Here is an 18827-nt window from a genome sequence, read left to right as displayed (position 1 = left end):
TTGGAAGAATTTCATAAATTTGGGTTGAAGTGCATTTCAGTTTTATCTATGTCCGTTTGGGATTCCGAGCTTGGGAATAGCTCCGTATGGTGATTCTGGTATTGGGGGCGCAGCCGGAAGTGGATTCGGAGCTCCGTAGGTCATTTTGAAGTCATTTGGCTAAAGTTAGAAATTTGAAGGTTTTTGAGAAGTTTGATCGGAAGTGGGCTTTTTGATATCGGGGTCGGATTATGATTTCGGAAGTTGGAGTAGGCCCGTAATGTCGAATATGACTTGTGTGCAAAATTTGAGGTCAATCGAACGAGATTTGATAGGTTTCAGCATCGAATGTTGTCACGACCCAAAAACCAACCCGATCGTGATGGCGCATATCGTGGTACAAGGCAAACCGACACATTACAAAAACAAACGAGATTTTCATTTTTCAAGATAATTCCCAAAGCTATTTAATATAAAACCTTCATAAGGGGTGTAAATCAAAACAAAAGTGCGGAAAAGAAAGCCCGACATCAGGGTGTCACTAGTCATGCGAATCTACTAGAACTGTCTGACAATATCAAGACTAACTTAGTCTGGAAATAACTGAATACAACTAAGGGAAGATAAAGGGGAGGAAAGCAAGGCTATGATTGCCAGACAGCTACCTTGCTAACTCCGATGGATCTGCAACTAAATAATCAACACCCACTACTGGGTCCAGAAATACCTGGATCTGCACAAAAGGTGCAGGGAGTAACGTGAGTACGCCAACTCAGTAAGTAACCAAAGTAAATAAAGGCTGAGAAGCAGTGACGAGCACTAAAACATATAAAGTTCATATCATGAAATATCAGTAAAATGCAACAGGCTTTAAAAGCAGAGTTTGAATCAAATTATTTCGTTTAAAACTCAGTTTCAGTAAAAATCATTTGAAGATATTTTCCAACATTTCTCAAACAGAGGCTTAGTGCAACATTGAGCAAAAATGATGAAAACATAGACAGCCCCTCGGGCAAAACATCACTCATATACAGCCCCTCTGGCAACCTTACGACCACTAGTATACAGCCCCTCGGGCATACCTCACCATCACTCATATACAATCCCTCGGGTAAAATATCACTCATATACAGCCCCTCGGGCAAAACATCACTCAGGGTACCCGCGCTCACTGAGGGTGTGCAGACTCCGGAGGAGCTCCTACAACCCAAGCGCTATAACAAGCCACCTCGTGGCATAAATCAATCAGGCCCTCGGCCTCACTCAATCATGAATCAGTAACAACATGCTGCGGCGTGCAGCCCGATCCCATAAATATTCTCACAAATCAGGCCCTCGGCCTCACTCAGTCATAAATCTCTCAAGACACTCGGGCTAACAGTAAAAACAAGGTGCTCAACCCAAAATAACATTTTTATATGCATCAAAACAGAGTAATAAAGACCGAGTTATGAAATCAGTAAGTAAAGCATGACTGAGTATAGATATTCAATCAAAACAGTGAGGATAATAATAAAAAGGCCCCTAATGGTCCAAACAGCTCTGGCACAAGGCCCAAATATGGCATTCAGCCCAATTTACAGGAGTTCTGTCTAAAACACATCAGTATCATATAGTTTCAACCAAATACGCAACTTATAGTTACTATGGGTCGGGCCAAGTCACAATCCCCAACGGTGCACGCCCACACGCCTGTCACCTAGCATGTGCGTCACCTCAAAATAGTAAAACGATACGAAATTCGGGGTTTCATACCCTCAAGACTAGATTTACAATCGTTACTTACCTCAAACCGATCAAAATCCTACTCCGCGATGCCCTTGCCTCTCGAACCGGCCTCCAAATGCCTCGAATCTAACCATAAATAATTCGATACAATCAACACGAGTTAAAGGAATCAATCCCACAAGAAAATGCTAAGCTTTAGGTCAAAAGTCAAAAAGTCAACTCATAAGTCGGGTCCCGGGCCCACGTCTCGAAATCTGACAAAAGTCGCAAAATCCGACAACCCACTCGATTATGAGACTAACCATGCTAGTTTCACTCAAATCCGACTTCGAATCGACATTCAAATCCCAAAAATTCATTTTATGAAATTTGTACAATTTTCCCCAAATTTTCACCTCAAAGTACTAATCAAACGATGAAATCATTGATATATTCATGTATATTAACCAAATCCGAGTTAGAATCACTTACCCCGATGAATTTCTTGAAAAATCCACAAAAAATCACCACAAACCGAGCTCCCTAGGCCCAAAATGTGAAATAATGCCCTAAACCCCGTTTATATAGCACAATCTCTGATCTCCACTATGTGGTCCGCGAAAATCCAAGCGCGGCCGCGCCTCCCAGCTCCTGCGGTCGCGAAAAAATGGTGCGGCCGCACTTTTGGTGGCTACACTTCCAGGCTTTAGTATTTTGGCCATAACTTTCTCTACAGATGTCCAAATGATGATTTATTTACCTTTCTGGAAACAAGACACAAAGATCTACAACTTTTGTTTTTGAATCATCTCAAAATTCATTGTATATCAAAAGATATAAGCTTGTGAAGTCAGACCAGCGGATCTGCAGAACTTCCCTGGAGCACGCCCGCGACCAAAATTATGCGGTTCGCGCCCCTCCTTCTGCGGTCCGCAAAATTTTGCCGAGGTCCGCATTTTCAAGGCACCAGAACAATATCAGAGTTCCGGAAATGCCCGGACTCGCTCAAAACTCACCCGAAACACACCCGATTTCTCCGGAACCTCAACCAAAGGCACCAACAAGTTATATATCAATATACGAACTTAGTTGCACCCTCGGAACTCTCAAAACAACATCAAAATACCAAATTAACCTCGGATTCAAGCCTAAGAACTTCTAAACTCCCAAGTTCCGCAAACGACGCCGAAACCTACCAAACCTCATCAGAATAACCTCAAATTTTGCACAAATGTCTCAAATGACACTACGAACCTACTCCAACTCTCGGAATTCCATTTCGACTCCGATTTCAAATTTTTCACTGCCCCCCGGGAATCACCAAATTTGCAATTCGGCCAATTCAAGCCTAATTCTACCACGCACCTCCAAACTACATTCCTGACGCGCTCCTAAGTCCAAAATCACCTAACCGAGCTGACGGAATCATTCTTCTAAATCAAATTCCGGATAACCTGAAAACCAAAACCGACGATTCACATAAGTCATAATACATCATACGATACTCATGCCCTCAAACAACCGAGCAAAGTGCAATTGCTCAAAACGACCGGTCGGGTCGCTATAAATGTTGAAGTTGAAGTTCTAAAGCTCATAAACCTTGAATTGGGGTGTGACTCGTGATTTTATCATTGTTTGATGTAATTTGAGGCCTTAAGCAGGTCCGTGATATGTTGTGAGACTGGTTTGTGTGATTGGACAGGGCCCCAGAGGCCTCGGGTGATTTTTGAGGTGGTTTCGGATCATTTTGGGCTGTTTTGGAGCTGTTGTTGCTAGTGTCTGGTGTTCTTCTTCATGCATGCGAAGGAAGTCCCGCGTTCGTGAAGAGGAAATTGAGGGGCTGCCGAGATTGGCCTTCCCAAACGCGGAAGGCGAGGCGCGAAGGGGGTGAAGGACTTGAGGAACCTACGCGAACGCGAGCGGGTAGTCGAGTACGCGTAGAAGGAAATAAGGACGGGGGCCTAAGGCCATTTGGCCTACGCGAACGTGTAGAAGGTAATGCGAACGCGAAGGGTCTGGGTAGCTGGCCTTCGCGAACGTGATCAGCAGGACGCGAACTCGAAGAAGGAATTCTGGGGCAGAAGCAAGTTGTGCTTCGCGAACGCGAGGGTATTGCCACGTTCGCGTAGAAGGGCAGTGCTGGGCAGTGAGTTGTTTTAAAGACGGGATTTGGCCCATTTTCTTTCATTTTCTCTTGGCTTGGGCGATTCTTAGAGGGTTTCAAGAGGGGGTTTTCATCATCAATGGCAAGGAAGCTATCCCCACCTATTATGAGTTAAATACATTGATTATGTATAGATTTTAACATGGAAATTAGTAGAAATTGTTTTGGTGGAAAAACCTAGAAATGTATTTTTTGATTGTTACCACGAATTTGGGTATGAGATTGAGAGTAAATTATATATTTGAGTTTGAGAGGTTATGGGTAAAGTTTATCTTCGAAAAATTTCGAAATTCGGGCACGTGGGCCCGAGGGTGATTTTTATCGACTTTTCGATCGGGGTTAGAAATTATTATAAATTGGATTATAATGGGTATTTGAGCATATATGAATGGAGTTGCATAATTATTGGCTAGTTTTGGAGCGTTGTGCATCGATTTGAGTCGTCGGAAGGGCTTGAAAGCCGGTTATGGAACTTCGGAGCGAGGTAAGTCTCCTTTCTAACCTTGTAAAAGGGAATTACCCCTATAGGTGAAATAATTAAATATGTGATTCTATTTGTGGAGGCTACGTAAGCACGAGGTGACGAGGGTCCGTGCATAGCTACTATTATGCTTAAGTCCGGGTAGTCTAGGACCCAAAAACATGCTATATTTGAAATATTTGTAACCTCATTGACAATTTAAATTGCTTAAATCATATCGAGTTGGTAAATGAATTTCTAAAAAAGTTAACATCATTTTCTTGACCGTTAAAGAGAAGTTGCCATTTCTTTGGGTTTGTTTCCTTGATGAGTTCTTGATTGACTGTTTGATGTGTTTATTATATTTGATCGCGTCGCATGCATGATTCGCGAGCGGGGTAATAGATTCATCAATGGTTCGTGCCATTCGACCCTCTGGCTGTGCACAGTTTAAATATTTGTTGGATCGGGCTAGACGTCCTCGGTGGAATTTGTGTGTAATAGTAGAACTGGAAGTCCCTTTTATAACTTGTATAAATTCATCGTTTATAGATCACTTGTTTTAAATGAAGGAAGTGTTTTGGATTCTTAAATATGATGAAAGAATTGTTCAGCTATTTCCTGTTCTGAGTTCTATTGATATCTCTACATATCTTGTTTATTTAGAATTTCATATTGTAACGACCCGGCCGGTCGTGTTAAGAATTTATGCCCCGATCCCCTATTAACTGCTTTCCTCGTGTTTATTTCTGCTATTGTGAGTTACCAGGAGGATTCGTTTGGAGTTTCGGAGAGTTTTTAGACACTTAGTCCCTAAATGAGAGTTTAAGCTTTAGAATTTGGACCGTAGTCGGAGTAGTGTGAAGACGGCCTCGGAATAGAATTCTGTTGGTTCTGTTAGCTCAATTGGAAGATTTCGGGCTTAGGGGCGTGTTCGGATTGTGTTTTGGAGGTCCGTAGCTTATTTAGGCTTGAAATGCCGAAAGTCGAATTTTTGAAGTTTCCGGTTCGATAGTGAGATTTTTATATCAGGGTCGGAATGGAATTCCGAAAGTTGGAATAGGTCCGTCATGTTATTTGGGACGTGTGTGCAAAATTTCAGGAATTCGGACGGGGTTTGATAGACTTTTTGATAAAAAGCGGAAATTTGAAGTTTTGGAATCTTTAGGCTTGAATCCGAGGGTGATTTGGTATTCCGGCATTGTTTTGCGTGATTCAAGGGTTGGAATAAGTTCGTATGATGTTTTAGGATTGGTTGGCATGTTTGGTTGAGGTTCCGGGGGCCTCGGGTGAGTTTCGGGTGCTTAACGAAAGTTGAATTGTACTTAGGAAAAATCTGAAGTTGGCTGGATTTATCATAACCGCACCTGCGTGCATGGGATCGCAGGTGCGGGCCCGCAGAAGCGTGTGGCCAGTTGCAGATGCGGCCAGAGGAATGAAAATCAGGAGTCGCAGGTGCGAGTGCTTTAACGCGCCTGCGAGACCGCAGATGCGGTAAGTGAAGCGCAGGTGCAGCCAGTGCATTTAAGTAAATTTTCGCAGATGCGCACCTGGGACCGCAGGTGCGAGGAAATGGCCGCAGGTGCGGAAACCCTAGGCCAGAACCTATATAAGGTTTCTGTCGCGATTTTAGCCTATTCTTTCACCATTTTTATCCGAGAATTGAGCTTTTTGGGAGGTTTTTGAGAGAGGATTCGAGGGAGCTTCAAGGAGGTATGATTTTTGGAACCCAAACTCGTTTATATGGTATTATTCTACTGATTTGGCAAGAAATTTATGGAAAATAAGGGTTAAAATTTGGGTGTTTAGGGTTTGAAATTGGAGATTTGGAATTGGGGATTTGAGGGGTTGTTTGTGGTCCGATTTTTGTGTATTTGGTATGTATGAACTCGTGAGAGTGTAAGAATTCTAGTTTTGCGAATTTTATCCGATTCCGAGACGTGGCACCGGAGGACTTTTTGGGCGATTTTCCTAATTTCGCGTGTTAGCTTCGAATTTGTTAGTTGAATTAGCTACTTGAAGTGATATTTACATTATGCAATCAATTTGAATAAGATTTGGGCCATTTGGAGTCGGGTACTCGTGGCAAGAACGTGATATCGAGTAGATTGAGCTGGTTCGAGGTAAGTGGCTTGCCTAACCTTGTGTGGGGGAACTCCCCTTAGGATTGATATTGTTGATATATGAAATGCCTTGTACGTGAGGTGACGAGTGCGTACATGTGCTAATTGTTGAAAATTCTGTTTTCATTAAGTAACTATAAATGTGCTTTTCTTCCCTGTTTATACTAATTGCAATTTAAGCCTACTGTTAGCTTAGGGAAGCATGTATAAGTGACTTAATTGCTTTACTTGCTCAAACTGTTTTATTTGAATTCTGTGCAGCATGCTAGGTTAGAAATACCTATTATACTTTGGTACGAAATTGGATTGAATTGAATATTTTTCGTGTTGCTGTTGTGTGTTTACTTTGGGACTACGGGCGATATTCCGGTAGATCCCCTTGCATGTTTATATTGGAACTACGGGACTGCACCCGGTAGATTCCCCCAATACTGGGTATTTACATTTGGGGACTACAGATCGGTATTCCGGTAGATCCCCCGCGCATTATGAGTTGGACTATGGGACGACACCCGGGAGATCCACTAGATATTTACATTTGGGGACTACAGGACGGTATCCTGGTAGATCCCCGGTTGCTGGATATTTACATTTGGGGACTACAGGACGGTATCCTGGTAGATCCCCGGTTGCTATCTCTGTGTGGAGTTACATTCTTTCTGTGATTTTCTCTCCGTTGTATTTGTTGTTATTCTTATTATCCTATGTTACATCATACTGTTTCATTTCTTTATATATATATATATATATATATATATATATATATATATATATATATATATATATATATATATATGTATATGACCGGTATGGCCCTGAACTTCCTCGTCACTACTCGACCGAGATTAGGCTTGGTACTTATTGGGTACTGCCGTGGTGTACTCATGCCCTTTCCTGCACATGTTTTTCGTGTGCAGATCCAGGTTCATCGTCTCAGCCATACCGTTAGCGAGGCGAGGCGACCTTTAGAGACTTTGAGGTATATCTGCCGCGTCCGCAGACCGAGGAGTCTCTCTCTATTCCCTCTGTTAGCTTTAGGTCTTCTGTACTATCTGTTGACTAGATATTCCGGAGTTAGAACTTTATGTAAACTTTCTCAGCTTGTGATTTCATGAGATTCCGGGTTTTGGGAGTTGTTTCAGTTTTTGAGAACATGTATTGGTTTATGCCGAGCGGCATCTCAAACGTTTTATTTTGTTTTATCTTCAGTTTTCATTGTTTTCGTATTTCGTTTTTCTTCCGCAAATTATTAGGCTTACCTAGTCGTAAAGACTAGGTGCCGTTACGATAGTTCACGGAGGGCGAACTTGGGTCGTGACACATATTATTATATTGTTCGCCCTAGTAAGTGTCGTAGTCGACCCCTCGTCACTACTTCAAGGTTAGACTAGATACTTACTGGGTACATATTTTTATGTACTCACGCTACAATTCTGTACTTAATTGTACAGGATTTGAGTCAGGTGCATCTGGCCATCAGTCCGGCGCGCAGATTTGATCCCTATCCCGAGACTTCACGGTGAGCTGCCTTCTGAGCCGTTCTGGAGCAGCTGGAGTCTCTCTTATGTTTTATTTTTCTGTCTATTTTCTTTTAGACAGTACGCTAGTGTTCTTTTGTACATTCTACTAGATTGCCCACATACTTGTGATACCAGGTCTTGGCACACACACGAGTAAACTTATGATTTTGGTATTGTATACATGATTACGACTTGTATTCGTTGCTTCCGTTTCACTTTGTCTCATTAGCAAATTTCCAAATCTTGTAACAAATGAAGAATTTTATCCACTTGGTAATATATCTAAATGGTAAATCGCTAGTTTGATCAGTGTTGGCTTGCTTAGCAATGGTGTTGGGCGCCATCACGGCCTATCAAGGAATTGGATTGTGACATCAAATCACCTCCGATCGTGCCCAAAAATCCTGTATATTGACTCATTTATATGTTTTTAAGGAATTTCAACCATACCCATTGAAACAAATTCCTTTTTGCCTAATTATTTTAACTATTGTATATCATTGATAATGATTTCTGACTCCAAACTAGTCTAATTCTTCAAATTTCCTCATATTTTGTATATTGTATCATTTATATGTTTTCAACGAATTGCAACAATACCTATTGAAAAAAAAAATTTATGCCTATATTTTTTTAATGTTGTATACCATTGATACTTTTTTGGCTATTTTTGATAGTATAACCAAAATGGCTAATTATTGATACATAGTGCCTTTTTTTGGTACCTGTAGGATTGCATAGGAATTTTGTTCAGGGCCAAGTTTAATACTACTACAAAATGGGCTACTTAAGATTTGTATGCTCATCTGTGAAGATTAACACTGAATTATAGTATTTTCATATTTAAAATCGGACAACTGCAAAAGAAATTAAACTTATCATAAAAATCATCGCCTCATGTTGATTTTTATCATTCAAACTATTCTATTTATGAGATTTTCTCAGACGGTAACTAATACAATATAATACTGATTTTCCTTAGAAAGATTGGTTTCTAGTATTACAACTACGAGTAGTGTCCAATATTATGAACTCTTTTTAATAAAAGAAATTGGGGTAGAAAATGAAAAATTGGGGAACGAGATTATAAAATCAACATATTTCCTCCTTACGATGTCTATAAATCTATATCAATTTTATGGTGTACAACTGCATAGAAATAGTTATTAATTGTGATAGAGATAGATAAAAATTACTGAAATTAATAAATTTGACTCATACTTATAAATCATAATTGCAAGTACATGTACCCTTTGTTTGTTTCAAAATTATGAGCCCTTTCATATGTGAATTTGATAGAAGAATATTAGTTGAATTACATAAATATAATATATCAGTAATTTTAGCACACCAATTGTAACGATCCGATCAGTCGTTTTGAACTCTGGTGCGTCGTTCAGCAGTTTCCGGCCATGAGCAGCTTCACCTCAGGTATTATGACTTGTACGCATGGTCGGAATTGAATTTTGGGGGTTTTGGAGTTGATTTGGAAAGAAAATGCTCATTTCGAAAGCTTTAAGTTGGTAGAATTGACTAAGATTGGATTTTTGAGTAAACGGCCTCGGAATCGGGATTTGAAGGTTCCAACAGATTCATATGATAGATTTTAGACTTGGGCGTAAGTTCGGATCGGGTTTTGGATGACCCGGGAGCGTTTCGGCGCCTATTGTGGAAGTTAGCATTTTTGGAAGAATTTCATAAATTTGGGTTGAAGTGCATTTCAGTGTTATCGATGTCCGTTTGGGATTCTGAACCAGGGAATAGCTCCGTATGGTGATTCTAGTATTGGAGGCGCAACCGGAAGTGGATTCGGAGGTCCGTAGGTCATTTTGGAGTCATTTGGCTAAAGTTAGAAATTTGAAGATTTTTGAGAAGTTTGATCGGAACTGGACTTTTTGATATCGAGGTCGGATTGCGATTTCGATAGTTGGAGTATGTTTGTAATGTCGAATATGACTTCTGTGAAAAATTTGAGGTCATTCGGACGAGATTTGATAGGTTTCAGCATCGAATGTTAAAGTTGAAGTTCTAAAGTTCATAAAGCTCGAATTGGGGTGTGATTCGTGATTTTAGCGTTGTTTGATGTGATTTGAGGCCTCGAGCAGGTCCGTGTTATGTTGTGAGACTGGTTTGTGTGATTGGACGGGGTCCCGGGGGCCTCGGGTGTGTTTCGGGGTGGTTTCGAATCATTTAAGGCTGTTTTGGAGCTGCTATTGTTGGTGTCTGGTGTTCTTCTTCGCAAACGCGAAGGAAGTTCCGCATTCGCGAATAGGAAATTGAGGGGCTGTCGAGATTGGCCTTCGCAAATGCGGAAGGCGAGGCACGAACGCGGTGAAGGACTTGAGGAACCTACACGAACGCGAGTGGGTAGTCGCGAATGCGTAGAAGGAAATGAGGACGGGGGCCTTAGGCCATTGGCCTACGCGAACACGTAGAAGGTAATGCGAACGCGAAGGGTTTGGGCAGCTAGCCTTCGCGAACGCGATCAGCAGGATGCGAACGCGAAGAAGGAATTCAGGGGCAGAAGCAGGTTGTGCTTCGCGAATGCGACGGTATTGCCGCGTTCGCGGAGAAGGGCAGTGCTGGGCAGTAAGTTGTTTTAAAGACAGGATTTGACCCATTTTCTTTCATTTTCTCTTGGCTTGGGCGATATTTGGAGGGTTTCAAGAGGGGGTTTTCATCATCAATGGCAAGGTAAGCTATCCCCACCTATTATGAGTTAAATACATTGATTATATACAGATTTTAACATGGAAATTAGTAGAAATTTGGGGTTTTTGTGGAAAAACCTAGAATTGTCTTATTTGATTTGTTACCACGAATTTGGGCATGAGATTGAGAGTAAATTATATATTTGAGTTCGTGAGGTTATGAGTAAAGTTTATCTTTGAAAAATTTCGGAATAGGCCCGAGGGCGATTTTTATCGACTTTTCAATCGGGGTTAGAAATTATTATAAATCGTATTATAATGGGTATTTGAGCATATATTAATGGAGTTGCATAATTATTGGCTAGTTTTGGAGTGTTGTGCATCGATTTGAGTCGTCGGAAGGGCTTGAAAGCCGGTTATGGAACTTCGGAGCAAGGTAAGTCACCTTTCTAACCTTGTAAGAGAGAATTACCCTCATAGGTAAAATAATTAAATGCGTGCTTCTATTTGTGGGGGCTACGTACGCACGAGGTAACGAGGGTCCGTGCGTAACTACTATTATACTTTTGTTCGGGTAGTCTAGGACCCGAAGCATGCTATATTTGAAATATTTGTAACCTCATTGACAATTTAAATTGCTTAAATCATATCGAATTGGTAAATGAATTTCTAAAAAAAGTTAAACATAATTTTCTTGACCGTTAAAGAGAAGTTGCCATTTCTTTGGGTAATTGTTTCCCTGATGAATTCTTGATTGACTGTTTGTTGTGTTTATTTATATTTGATCACGTCACATGTATGGTTCACGCCATTCGACCCTCTTCCAGTGCACCATTTAAATGTTTGTTGGATCGGGCCGTACGATCTCGACATGATTTGCGCATGCTTGTATTGTTTGCCTTGAAATTTATAAATAACGATATTGCCTCCATGGCCTGAGATAAATTGATAAACGATGAAATATGGAATTGGAAATCTCTTATTACCAAACGGATTGTTTACTTGCTTCATAATTTCCTTGAGTTTACTGTTGTTTTTAATAAGCCCACGACTGATTATATTATTGGACCACTAGTAAGTGTCTAAGTCGATCTCTTGTTACTACTTCTTCGAGGTTAGACTGGATACTTACTGGGTACACATTTTTTCGTAGGCATACTACACTTGCTGTGCATTTTCGTTGCACATGCATATGTATGTCTAGTGACCTAGTTGGGCGCAACGGCTTGGGTGATACAGAGACTCAGGTGAGCTGCATCTCTAGAGACGACCGGTAGCCAGCAGAGTCCCCTTCAGAAATATTTCTTTTTCTGTCCAACTTGTATTTCGAACAGGTGTTGTATCTTATGTATATTTCTCAGTTGATGCTCATGCAGTTGTGACACTGGGTTCTGGGATGAGTATGAGATTCTTCAGTATTTAAATTTGTTAAAGACATCGTTATTTACCTAGTGAATTTCATTTTATATATATATATATATATATATATATATATATATATATAGTTTAATGTAAGGAAAAGAAATAGTTTCAAAAATACTAAAATGAGAATTTAATTAACTTCTTATTGTTGGCTTGCCTGACAGTGGTGTCCGGCGCCATCACCACCTTTAATGGATTTTAGGTCGTGACAACATGGTATCAGAGCACTAGGTTCCCTTAGGTCTCACGAGTCATGTGTGAGTCTAGTAGAGCCTTGCGGATCGGTACGGAGATGTCTGTACTTATCTTCGAGAGGCTACAGGGCTGTTAGGAGCACTTCCCTTCTTGATTCCTCATCGTGCGGTTTGATTCCTCTGAGGCGATTGCGAAAAGGCTTCCGCGATTCACAGTGCCCAAAATAGCAATTTGCAAACGCGACCCAAAGTCCGCGATCGCGATGCACACCCCTGTGGCCAAAAGCAACTAAAAATGGCCCGAAATCACCCCGAAACTCACCCGAGCCCCTCGGAACCTAGTCCGAACACACCAACAAGTCCTAAAACATATTACGGACCTACTCGAGGCCCCAAATCACATATAATAACATGAAAACAACGAATTGTCGATCAAGATCAATCTCTTAAGTTCATAAACTTCAAACTTCGAACCAAGCGTCCGATCCAAGCCTAACCAATCCAGAATGAATTCAAATTTTGTATACAAGTTCCAAATGACATATCGAACCTATTCCAGCCAAGCCAAACCTCGCAGGCAATCTATTTTTCTCAAATTTTTTCCAAAAGTTTCTTGCGATTTTTCAGTATTTCGTGCGAAAAAATCGCAGGTAATTTACATGTGTTAAAAATTCCTAGGTAATGTACCTGGAGATTTTAAACTTCACATGTAATTACATACGAAGGTTTTTCCATCTGATTTTTTTAGTAGGAAAGATCATCCAAAACTAAATTATTTGCGAATTTTCCAGTTTAATCCCAAGGAAATCTCATGTAATTTATATTCTTTTCTTATAATGATATTCCAAAACTCTAAAACACAATATTTAATACTAAAAGATTTATTAAATCTATGGATGATATTCCAAAAATAAAATAATTAGAATTCGATAGGGGTTACATTGAAAAAAATTCAAATTAACTTGAGATAAGCTTATAAATTGGAGATTTGAGGCAGATTGGGAAAAGGACGACAAAAGGGGACTGGCAGTATGCTAAAACAGAACTGTAAACGTGGTGAGATGGACTATAAAAATTGAGCCTAAGGACCTATAACGACCCGACTGGTCGTTTTGCCTTCTAGAACCCTGTTCCCCTAAATAAGACTTTCCTACTTGCTTCAACTGATTTATGACTTGCGGGAATAGTTGGTTCGGGATTTGGAAGAGTTTGGGTTAAAATCGGAACACTTAGTTCCTTAAGGTTGGCTTAAAAAGGCCAAGTTTGACTTCGGTCAACATTTTTAGTAAACGGACCCGGACTGGCGTTTTGACGGTCCCGAAGGGTCCGTAGGAAAATATGGGACCTGGGCGTATGCCCGAAATTGAATTCCGAGGTACCTAGCCCGAGTAATGAATTTTTTGTTAAAAATTGTCAAACTAAAATTCTAAGGATTTAAAGAATTTAATACTAATTGATCATGTTGGTATCAGGCCCGTATGTTGGTTCTGGAGTCCGGTAGCGGTCCAATATAATGTTTAAGTCTTGTCTGTGAAATTTGGTGAGAAACGTGACTGATTTGACGTGATTCGGACGTCCGGTAGTAAAAATAGGAATTTTGAGTGCTCTTAAGGATTTCATGCGTTTTGGAGTTGAATTCGTAGTTTTAGATGTTATTTCGGCGATTTGATCGCTCGAGCAACTTTGTACAATGTTGTTGGACTTGTGTGGGTGTTCGGAGTAGAGCCCCGAGGGTTCAGGTGAGTTTCGGGTTCAGCCCAGTTTTCTGGTGTTTCTGTGAGATGTTGCAGGTCTCTCAAATGCGAGGAAATGTTCGCAATTGCAAACCTCGCATTTGAGAGGAAGCCATCGCATTTGCGAGGAAGCCAGGCTGGGGCAGTTGTCGCATTTGCGACCCCTTTATCGCATTTGCGATCGTAGCAGGAGGGGGGCCAGTTCGCAATTGCGAAGGTTTTGTCACAATTGCGACTTCGCATGCGACATCAGAGGCCCTGAAATGTAAATGGTTAATTGCTATGAATTGTTATTTATTTGTGACATTCATGCTTAGCATAACACTTTCTTATATTATTTGACCCTAGTAAGTGTCAAGTCGACCTCTCGTCTCTATTTCTTCGAGATTAGACGGGATACTTACTGGGTACATATTGTTTATGTACTCATACTACGCTTCTGTACTTAATTGTACAGGATCTGAGGCAGGTACATCTAGCTATCAGTTTGGTGCGCATTCTTGATAGAGTCCCGAGATTCCACGGTGAGCTGCCCTTCTCCCACACCGTTCAACAGCGTGATGGAGTCTCTCTGTACTTTTAGCTGTCTATTCTAGTTCAGACAGCAGGATAGATTTATTCTTTTGTGTATTCTACTAGATGCCCATATACTTGTGACACCAGGTCTTGGCACACACATTAGTAGACTATTCTTTTGGCTTGTATAATCATTTTCTTACATTGCTGATTATCACTTATTTATGATTTAAACGAGCAAATTGTCGGAACTGTTTCGAAAAAGTAAAGCGAGAAATCACTAATATGTAGAGTTGGCTTGCCTGATAGCGGTGTTGGACGCCATCACGACCTGTAGCTAAAATGGGTCGTGACAACATGGTATCGGAGCACTAGGTTCACGTAGGTCTCACAAGTCATGGGCAAACCTAATAGAGTCTTACGGATCGGTACGGAGACGTCTGTATTTATCTTCGAGAGGCTATAGGGTGTTAGGAAACTACTCTTTCTTCATTTCTTATCGTGCAGTGGTAGTACACTAAATTTCCCCTCTTTTATTCTCTCACAGACGATGAGGACGCGCACAACAACTGTTCTAGATCCGGCAGGAGCTGCTCCCCCCGTTGCTAGAAGCCGAGGCAGAGGTCGGGGGAGGGAACTGGCCCAAGGTAGGGGACGAGGGCGTCCCAGAGCTATCCCAGTAGCACCACTGGCGGATCCCGTGGAAGATCCCATCATTGAGGAGCAGGGCGAGGTGCCTGCAGCGAGCCTACCCCGGCGGACTTCATGACAGCACCGGGATTTCAGGAGGTCATGGGTCGTATGTTGCGGTTCATGGACACCATGACTCAGGCTAGTTTATTTCCAGCGGATCCAGCTACATCACAGGCAGGAGGGGGAGCATAGACCCCTACTGCTCAGGCTACTGGACATGCAGTTGCAGTATATCAGACTCTGGTGCACTACCCGTCGGTGGGGCTCAGCCAGTTGCTGCACGAGTACCCGAGCCCGGACCAGCTGCGGGTGGTGATCTGCAGAAGTTGTTGGACAGATGGACCAGGCTGCACCCTCCTGTCTTCGGGGGGAGCATCATGAGGATGCCCAGGATTTCATTGATAGGTGCAGGGACAGACTGCACAACATGAGGATATTGGAGTCGCATGGGGTTGACTTCACTACTTTCCAGCTGGAGGGCAGGGCCCGTAGATGGTGGTAGTCGTATGTTCTTGGCAGGCCAGCAGGTTCTCCTCCCTTCTCTTGGAGTGTGTTCACACAGTTATTTCTGGACAGGTATATCCCACCTAGAGCTACGGTATTAGTTTGAGCAGCTTGAGCAGGTGAGATGTCTTTGACCGACTATGAGGCGAGGTTTTCCGAGCTATCCCGCCATGCATTGATGATACTTCCTACTGATGCGGAGAGGGTGTGGACGTTCGTTGCAGGGTTGCATTCTGGCATTAGGGCCAACATGGCCCGAGAGGTGGAGATGGGGACTCCTTATCAGCTAGTGGTGGAGATTGCTCGGAGGATTGAGGGCTACCGTCTGAGAGGTAGGGAGCAGATGCAGCAGGACAAGAGGGCTAGGTTATCCGGAGAGTTCAGAGGTGCCCCGGCTAAGGGTAGAGGATAGTTTGGGAGGGGTCAGCCTAGCAGGCCCCCACATTCAGCACCATCACCTGCTCGAGGTGCTCCAGCGCGCCCCTATTTCAGCGCCATGCTAAAGAGTTCTTATCGCCCGCCAGTTATTCAGGGTTCTTCCAGTGGATATTTACGTCCCCAGGGTTCTTCTGGTTCCTATTTCAGCGCCATGCCAGAGAGTTCTTATCGCCCTCCAGCTATTCAGGGTTCTTCCAGTAGGTATTCAGGTCCCCAGGATTCTTCTGGTTCCTATTTCAGTGCTATGCCAGAGAGTTCTTACCGTCCACCAGCTATTCAGAGTTCCTCCGGTGGGTATTCGGGCCATCAGGGCTAGGCTTCCGGACAACAGGCTATGGTGCCGGGAGGTTGTTACGAGTGTGAAGATCTGGGTCACATGAAGAGGACTGCCCCAGACTTCGGGGCAAGGCAGTACAGTAGGGTCAGCAACCCATGATTTCAGCACCGGTTGCCCAGCCGCCTAGAGGTGGGGGACAGACAGGTAGAGGCCGTCCTAGAGGTGGAGGCCAGACATGGAGAGGTCAGCCAGCTACTGCTTAGTTAGGGGGAGGCCAGCCAGCCGGTGCTCCCGCCAGATTCTATGCTCTCCATGCCAGACCAGATGCATTGGCCTCAGATGCCGTTATCACATGTATTATTTCCGTCTGCGGTAGGGATGCTTCAGTGCTATTTGATCCAGGGTCTACCTATTCATATGTATCATCTCTGTTTGCCCGTTTCCTGATTATTCCTCGTGAGCCTTTGGGCTCTCCTATTCATATGTCCACTCCTGTGGGCGATTATGTGGTTGTGGATCGGATCTACCGGTCCTGTGTGGTCACATTCTGTGGGTTCGAGACTAGAGCAGATCTCCTGTTGCTTGACACGATCGACTTTGAGGTCATCCTGGGCATGGATTGGTTATCCCCGTATCACGTCGTCCTAGATTGCCATGCCAAGACTGTTACCTTAGCACTGCCAGGGTCGCCAAGGTTGGAGTGGAAGGGTTCATCAGTTAATACGTCTAGCCGGGTTATTTCGTTTCTGAAGGCTCGACATATGGTTGAGAAGGGGTGTTTGGCTTATCTGGATTATGTTCGGACACCACCGTAGAGTCTCCGACGATTGATTCAGTTAGTCCGGGAGTTTGCCGATGTGTTTCCTTCTGACCTTCGTGGCATGCCACCGGATCGTGATATTGATTTTTGTATTGATTTGGCTCCAGGCACCCAGCTTATATCTATCCCACCGTACCGTATGGCTCCGAAAGAGTTGAAGGAGCAGCTTGAGGAGTTGTTAGCAAAGGGGTTTATTAGACCGAGTGTGTCACCTTAGGGTGCACCAGTGTTGTTTGTAAAGAAGAAGGATGGGACCATGCGGATATGCATTGATTACCGGCAATTGAACAAGGTTACCATCAAGAACAAGTACCCGTTGCCGCGCATTGATGATTTGTTCGATCAGTTACAGGGTGCTAGGGTGTTCTCTAAGATCGACTTGAGATCGGGTTATCGTCAGTTGAGGATTCGGGACTCGGATGTTCCGAAGATTGCCTTCCGTACTAGATATGGTCATTATAAGTTTTTGGTGATGTCCTTTGGCCTGACTAATGCCCCAGCGACATTTATGGACTTGATGAACCGGGTGTTCAGACCTTATATTGATTCCTTTGTCATCGTCTTCATTAATGACATCTTGAAAAACTCCCGTAGCTTGGGGGAGCATGAGCAGCATTTGAGGGTAGTGCTTCAGACCTTGCGGGAGCAGAAGCTATATGCTAAGTTCTCCAAGTCTGAGTTTTGGCTAGAGTCAGTGGCATTCTTGGGGCATATTGTGTCAGGAGAAGGTATTAAGGTAGATCCCAAGAAGATTGAGGCAGTTCAGAGTTGGCCACGTCCTACTTCATTGACCGAGATCAGGAGTTTCCTGGGATTGGCAGGTTATTATCGGCGATTCGTGCAGGGCTTTTCATCTATTGCATCACCTCTGACTAGATTAACCCAGAAGGGTGCTCCCTTCCGCTAGTCCGATGATTGTGAGGCGAGCTTCCAGAAGCTCAAGACGGCTTTGACTACAGCACCAGTCCTTGTGTTGCCTTCCGGTTCGGGGATGTATACGGTATATTGCGACTCTTCACGCGTTGGTTTGGGTTGTGTATTGATGCAGGATGGGAGAGTTATTGCATATGTTTTGCATCAGCTGAAGATCCATGAGAAGAATTACCCTGTGCACGATTTAGAGTTAGCCGCGATTGTTCATGCTCTTAAGATATGGAGGCATTATCTTTATGGGGCGTCATGTGAGGTTTACACTGATCATCGCAACTTACAGCACTTGTTCAAGCAGAGGGATCTGAACTTGAGGCAGCGTAGATGGCTTGAGCTACTGAAGGACTATGACATCACCATTCTTTATCATCCGGGCAAGGCAAATGTGGTCGCAGATGCCTTAAGCAGGAAAGCAGAAAGTATGGGTAGCTTGGCATTCATTCTGGCAGAGGAGAGGCCACTAGCCTTGGACATTCAGTCCTTGGCTAACAGACTTGTGAGGTTGGATATTTCAGAGCCCAGCCGAGTCCTTGTGTGTGTTGTTGCTCAGTCTTCATTATTGGGAGAGATCAAGGCCCGACAGTTCGATGATCCGCATTTGGCAATTCTCAGAGAGACGGTGCTACAGGGTAGTGCCAAGGAAGTTTCTATCGGCGAAGATGGTGTCTTGCGGCTCCAGGGTCGCCTATGTGTTCC

This window comes from Nicotiana attenuata, chromosome 7 (assembly GCF_001879085.1).
Source record: "Nicotiana attenuata strain UT chromosome 7, NIATTr2, whole genome shotgun sequence".
In the NCBI taxonomy this organism is placed as follows: domain Eukaryota; kingdom Viridiplantae; phylum Streptophyta; class Magnoliopsida; order Solanales; family Solanaceae; genus Nicotiana; species Nicotiana attenuata.
This window is presented reverse-complemented; position numbering follows the sequence as displayed.